Source organism: Pteropus alecto, unplaced genomic scaffold (genome assembly GCF_000325575.1).
Source record: "Pteropus alecto unplaced genomic scaffold, ASM32557v1 scaffold101, whole genome shotgun sequence".
In the NCBI taxonomy this organism is placed as follows: Eukaryota; Metazoa; Chordata; class Mammalia; order Chiroptera; family Pteropodidae; genus Pteropus; species Pteropus alecto.
This window is the reverse complement of record NW_006432945.1, coordinates 14,438,396-14,446,038: the sequence shown is the minus strand read 5'-3', so window position 1 is coordinate 14,446,038 and position 7,643 is coordinate 14,438,396.

Genomic DNA, 7,643 nt, shown 5'->3' with positions numbered 1-7,643 from the left:
GGAAAGAATGTGCTTGACTGGAAGCTTTGACCCCTTGGAGACAAAAGGCGATAGCATCAAGCATACCTACCGATCACAACCGGGAGGTCTAACCAGCTAAATGTCATCTCTGTCCAAGAAATACTGGAGAAAGTTCTGCTTTGTAGAAGCATCTATTCTGTGCAATGGAGTCAGAGAGAAAGGGAGAGTGTGAAGAAGAGCCACGCTTTCAAAGAACTCAAAATATGTTGGGGACCTAGGGCTTACAGACCAAAAACGAAAAAAAGCAGAGTTTGCACGGTCATCTAAATCAGCTTTCGAAGTCACCGACGGCATGGCATGCACTAGCGATCCTTCGCTCTAAGTTACGTCTGCTGTGGTGGCCTTTTTAACTGGCAGGCGAGAAAGCTGGAGGGAGGTATGGGTGAGGGAGGGAAGACAGGGAGGAAAAGAGGAAAGAAGAGACGCTTGGGAAGGGCCGAGCACGGACACACTGCTGAGCACACAACTTTCCGCTGCATCGATGGGCACGTGGGCAGGAGACAAAGGCTTGTTTACCAGCAGCTCGCTGTGCCCTGTTGATCGCCTTCAGCCATTGCCGGCCACGCTTCCCCCGTGGAGAAGACCACGCTTCACAGGTTCTAGGAACAGCACAGAGAATGGGACAGGCGGACAAAGTGATGGAGAGGCAATGTCGCAGGTGAGCACCCAGCGTTCGCTCGCTCCCAGCGCTGCCTGTCGGCGGTCTGGGCGGGTGGCATCCAGGGAAGCGGGTGTTGCTGCTTCTCTTCCTTCTCGGGATCCTGGAGGAGGATCTGCATGTTCCAGAGTTCGGTTAATTAGTAAATAAACACATATCGACAGTCTGTGTTCCAGACTCTGGAGATACAGTGATGAACAAGAGATTTTTTTTCTTCATGTCTAATAGGGGAGAAAGATACAGAAAGTACAGAAGAAAGCGTATGGTGCCATGAGAGTGTGTAAGTCGGGAACCCAGTCTATCCCTGGGCAGGCTTCCTTGGGAAAAATGCTTCCATCATGGTCAGACACCGTCTAACGCTACGCGGTGCCTTGTTTCCTAGAAGAAACCCTGAGGGATGCAGGAAAGTAGTTATCTGGCGACGCAGAATAACAACGCATTGGTGCAAAGGCCAAACTGTCCCAGTTCAAGCAAAGGCGGGTTCCCCAGGCATTGCCGTGGTCCTTCGAGAGTACTTTATAAATTAAAAGCAACAACAAAAGTTGACAGCAAGGCCAGAGTCAAGTGCCAGATTCATCTGACCCATGAAACTTGAGATACCAGGACTCACAAAGCATGCCTGACCCCGATCCGCCCTGCTGCTTTGTTGAAATTGCCCTGGCCAATCAGTAGCTCCCAGAGACAGGGGCCGAGCCGGAAAAAGTGGGGTCCCAGAAAGGCATTGGAGTTGAAGGCAGAGTTCGTCCTCATCTGGCCCAAGCAAAGAGGCTGCAGAAGGGAAGACGAGATACACAATGCAGCCCAAGCCGTTTCTTAACCAGACGGCGGCGGGGAGGTGAATGGCTGGACTTTGAGAAGAAGACTAGAAAGAGAAGAGCGTGCCGTGCAACAGGAAACCTCCGAGGTGGAAGGGGAAACTAGCCTCATGCGAGCGATCAGTTGGGAAATGGCTCTGGTGAGAAACAAGCCGACTACACCTTCCCGAAGGTGACCACGTGACGTTTTACTCCAGTGTTCGGCCAAAGCCAGGGTTGTGCCGTCAGGGGCGAAAAGGCTTAAAACTCAAAGGGAACATTGTCGCTGCCGGGGTAGGGCCTGGGGAAGTCCGTGCCACCCAACCCTGAAGGATGATCACTTACTTTCAGGACAGGGTCTAAGAGAGGGCTGTCACAGGGAAAGATTAAAAATGAGACCAAAGCGACCACGACCACAACAAAAAGAGAGAGAGAGAGAGAGAGAAAGAGAGACTTAGAAATGAACACCCACTTGCTTTCGGATAAGCACGTTGAGCCAAAGAGGCGTTGAGGTGCTAGGTCCTGCATGATAGCCAAGAACCCCCAGAGCGAAACGAACACGGTGGTTTTGCGTCTCTCCCAGGCATCTGAGGGCTGCAGCCTCCGCCTGGTGAGGAGCGGAGAGAGAGACAAGCTCTAAAATGCATAAAGATTTACTTAAAGGATGTAATTGGACTGTCTGTTTAGTGCTTGGTGCTGTTTTGTTTTGAATGGACTTCCATCCAGACGGTGTGGGGCACCGCGGGAAAGCTCCGCTCTCCTTCCTCGTCCTCGCTCTGTGCATCCCAGTCTTTGTCCCCTTACAGATGAGAAAACTGAAAACAGAGAAGAAAAATGGCCTCTCTGATGGCAGGCGGCAGAGTTCTGAGAAGGACCCAGGCCTTTCAACTCAAGTCTCAGAGTTTCTTCAAGCCGATCACACTCAGGAAACGAAACGGATTTTCTGGCTAATCGAATTCGCGCCGAAACCCGGCAGCTACAGAACCGGTACTTAAAAGTGATGCTTTCAAACTAACGACTATTCATGATACGTCCCCAGTTTAACATACGCCACTTACATATGTGTCATCGAAAACACCTGTCCCTTGGAGAAATGGCTGGACTATAATGATTACTGACTAAATAATATTTTTTGAGTACTGTCGTGGAGCGCCACCCAGATCCGAGCATTCAGAATTGAATTACACTCACCATTCCCCTAGCTTTTGGGAAGATCGGCTGAGTCATTCTCTGGAAACTGTCCTCAGCCTATGACAGCTGCCTCGTCCCAGGTCATGCCCCACACTGCAGGGCCAACCCGCATCCAATGACCAGTGGATGAGCGATACAAGCCCACTTCGCTTGCCTTAAGGTGGAACAACTCCAAAGGGGCCATCTCAGCTTTGGAGTTACCGGAAGTGTCTCCTGGGCCTTATTTGTCCTTCGCTGTGACTGTTAAGGCATTTCAGCTCCTCCCTCTGACCGGTCCTACTTTCTTCATTCCCCAGCAGGGTTTGCCCAAGAGAACAGCCCTGCACACTAACTCGTGTACGTGTTTTCTGGTGGGATCCTAAGACAGGCACAGTGAGACCAGAGCGGTCGGCTGCCTTTAAGGACCTGGCCTAGCAAAGGAGGGCAAAGAAGAAGAGGAAGGATCACAGCACGGGGTGGTGAGTATACGGTGGGGCAGGACGGCCTGGGGAGGAGCTGGGGCGGGGGCCGGGTGTGTAAATTCTAGTTACGGAAAATCGCGCATCCCCTATTATTTTCAGTTGTGAAATGTAGCTCTTTTCACTCTGACCTCGTCACACTGATTTTGATGGCTAAGAAAGCCAGAGCTACCCATCCGGGAGAGCACCGTTGTGCAGGCATCGAAGAGAAAACGCCAGAGTAGAGTCAAGGGTTGATATTTACAGCGTTTCAGAGAACGGACGGTTTTTTTCTGCCTGTTTCCTTAAAATGTTTTTCTAGTGGTTTAGGATAGTCTAACTCCAGAATTTTGCCATGCTTTATCTGAGATTCACAGCAAGTCATTCACAAGGGTTTTTCGTATTGACCGATTGATGAGCCCGGGATGAGGCTTTTTCTGGGGTGATGCATAACAATGATTTTGCCGAAATAATTTTGTCATCATGAATCCAAAGTTTATCTTTCTCAGACTGTGATGACTAGATTAATTAATTCCAGCCTGTCCCCAAAGTGTACGGGGGGTCAGGGCTGGGGGGTGGGGGGTACAGTGTCAGGACCGAAGAGGTCCTCAGCTACAAGGACTAAGTGATGCTTAAACCCATCCTCGAATGGCTTCAAATGGTTAAAATCACTTTTAGGCTGGTTTCTCCCCTTCTCTGGAAGGCATGTTTTACTGATCCGTTCTGTGAGCTTAAAAAATTTCTAGGTGCTATTAGTTGTTTGATGGCTACTCATTATAATCCCCCACCTCCTCCAAAACAGATGAAGATGATGATAGATTGACAGGTAAAATAAAAGCTGATCTTCAAAGCCCTGGGGGAGACCAAGCAGTCCCAGGGTCCACCCATTAAGGGTTTCTCCAGCCAGGAACTTCCTGTGAGACAGAGGAAGAGGTAAGAATGTCAGAGGCAGAAGTCCTCAGTCATTCAGCGAAGACAAGAAAGATAGCATCTGCCACTGGTGCTAAGGCTGCACTTTATCAGCCCTTAGAGAATCTCAAAGGCCCCCGGGGGCACTTCGTTATCACAGAGGAATTTTTTCAGTGTAGGGATTCTCCCGAGTCTCTGTGGAGTTTCCTTCTCTGTAACTGCTGATGACCAACTGACTGTCTCCCTGTTCAAATGAACCGGATTTGGTGGATCGTTGTATGTGTGACGCTACTACCTGCATTAACTGAAATATAAGTAACTGGAATTTTTTTCAGCTGAGGGAGAAATCTGCTCCCTCGCTCCACAGTAAACAAAATCGACATAATTCCAGTGCGCTATAACAAATAAAAACACTCAGTCCAAACCGCTAGGATTTCTGTGACCCATCTCTACAATGTTTTTACTATGAATTGATCCTGTTTGGGGAATAGCAGCGCAAGGTATATTGGAGGAGTATAATTGACCTTGAATCCCAGGTCTACCACTTAGCATCAATTTGACCTTGAGCAAGTTACTTAGGTGCCTGAGTCTCAGGATGCCTGTGTCACTGCAGTTCTTATGACAAGCAAATGAACTGTTTGCAAAACACGTGATTTGTGTGCTTAGCAAATGGCAGCCGTTCTTATTATCGTTTGACTTGCTCCAAAAATCCACAGACATCGAAGAAAAAAAAGGTTCATTTAATTTCTTGATGCCGAAATCTTATCTTATTATGTATAAAACAGGACTGCTGGACTAGTTGAATTCTACAGTCTCTTTCAGCTCAGATTTTCTATGATTCAATTATAACTAGCATATGAGTGAAGCATGTAGAGAAACTATTATTTACATAGAACTTTAACAAATATGATTTGATAACAAATTAGGTGAATCAGAACAGCGCACCTCCCAGCATTTTGACCAAGTATTATTTCTTAAAGTGTTTGAGATTTTAAACGAGAGAAGAAAAGAAAATTAAAGACCTTAAAATATAGAATTCTATTCCCTTTACACAAATGTCATTATATCCCTTATCTAAAAAAAAAAAAAAAAAATGGAGTAACGATGTAACTAATTCTTCGGGTCGTCAGGAGGATTTAACTTTAAATAAATGTAAATCATAAGCATAAGATCCCGGCATGTAATAAGAGCAAAATCAAGAGCAGCTATTAGCATCAGCTCCGACAGCAAACGCACTGCCAAACGCCCCCTGCGCATTGCGAGAATGGCTCCTGCGTTCATTGATTCATTCATTCAGCCGCTGCCAGGCACCAGTCTAGCTGCTGGGCACGGGGACACAATGGTGAAGACAAAGTCCCTGCTCTCCTGGAAGGCTCGGCTCCACCGTCACCTCCTTCCCGAGCCCTCCTCCAAGCACTCAGTCCGGGTCACCTCCCTCCATCTGGTATCACCATACTGTCACCCCTTGCCGTCACTGTGCTTTATTTGATTCAGAAACACTTATCACGATCCAAAACTACCTCGTTCACGTATTTCCTGCTCACCGCCCGCTCACTCACCCCAACCCCCGTAGAGCATACTATAAAGGCAGGAAACGCGTCTTCTCATTCACCACTGTGCTTCCTGAACGGTGCTGGCTTAGGCTCACTCGGCGTTTGCTGATTTGGCCCAACTTGAATCATAGAATTTCAGAGAAGGAAGTCATTGGAACAATCCATTTGCTTTTCTTTGTCAGTTATGTCGATGCGTGGAATTTGCGGGGGGTGGCGGGGGAGAGGGGGGAGGAATGCTAAAAGAGTTGAGATCATTGAATTTACAGAAGAGAAGTGAAATTTAAACATTGTCTTGAATAACCCAGAAGCCTGAGTTCTTAGGCTCTGAGATCACAGCCTCCCCAACCGTGTCCTGGTCTGTAAAGTGGAACGGGTGACATCCGATCTGACAAACCCACGGGTAGGGCTGGCATGTGACAAAATGCTAAGACGGCTAGCGTTAGGGCCCTAGTCTTGACTGCGTGCTTAAACGTGCATTTGTCCAGCTGAGTCTTCCAAAAGTGACCCTTCGAAGCACAGAAGGGCCGGGGCTATTTCCATTCTGTTTTGCAGACAAGGATATCGATATGCAGAGAATTCAGACTCTAGGAAGAGAAGAAGCCAGGAGAAAGAGGGAGGTGGCGGAGAGAGAAATGTCAGGCGGTAGATTTGCATGGAACTGTTTTTATCACACTCACACTTTCATCATCTCCTGCGATTCCTCTCAGACACTGTCATCCCATTTTAGAGATGAGGAAACCGAAGTGCAGAGAGTTTAAGGTTACCCGCAGGTAGCTTGCAGGTACATAAAGACAACAAGCTGTGTTTAAAGTCCTCTGACTTCAAAGCCCACACTCTTTGTCTCTACCACGTGGCTTCCAAGACATGATCAAGGTCAAGAAATTTAGAAAAAGGGCAACGTGCTACAAAAAGAAGATTAAAATCATTCGATCGTTTTTAACACAGGAGAATCATCGACTCTCTCCATCTTCCCAAATTTGAATGAACTTTGGCGGAGCAGTGTGGGGACTGTCTGCGGAGTAACATGAGGATTTGCTATGAAGTCACGTGATGCAGTGTTTTGCCACTTCTGAGGTGGTGAAGGGTTCCTCTGGGGTATAATTTCAAGATGAGATTAAACCCTGACATCAAACTTCCCATCATTCCAGGAGAATTTGAATTCAAGTCTGTGAGACGACCAAGGGATAGATGGTGAAATTTCTAGCTGTGATCCTTGATCTTTATAAAATGGAACCACCTCGTTAAATTTAGAAAGGGTCTTATTACACCATTGTTAAGATTCAGAAGTTAATAATGCAGAAAGTACCCAACAAACTCTCCTCATAAGCCCTTTCCCTAGAGACAATAATTGTTAATGATCTGAAACAGCCTCTTCTACACTGCATTTTTTATACGTATGTTATCTTTTACAATTTGTTCCACTCTGTATGATGAACAATGTTCCAGGTCAATCAGCTAGATCGACCTTTTTCTTTTCAATAACTACGTAGCGGATATACCATAATAATTATTTTTTGTTGTTGATTAAGAACTTAACACACTAATCTTTTCAGAAAAAAAGATATACGGCTCCCCCAACTTTTTTTCATGCTCCTGTCCAGTTTCAACTCCCCACAGAGTTTTACTAGTTCCTACTACAGAGGTGTGAAAACAGTCATTTCTTTGTTTCCCAGAAGCTTTGGTCACTTGATCCACTAATTCTCTGTGTGTGAGAAATATCAATATAAGTATTCATTTCTAGAACAAAAAAAGTGTCCAGGTAAAGGTTATGGTTTCTTGTGGTTCATGCATGACTTGTGAAAAATAAAATGTTTCATTGCACGAGATTCAAAATCAATAGCCTATGGCCAGAGAAGTGACCACAGTCTCACATCATGGCAGTAGAGTTCTTATAAACCAAGTAAAGGAGTCTGGATTTTATCCGTAAGGCCACTGGAGGGACATGGATGCATTTCTTAACTGGAGGATACCATGATCAGATAAATGATACAGGAAGATCTCAGTGGCTGAAGATGATGGTTTAAAACAGGGAAAAAAACAGGGACAAGGAGACCCAGTTGCTCATGAATGAAAAGTCCTT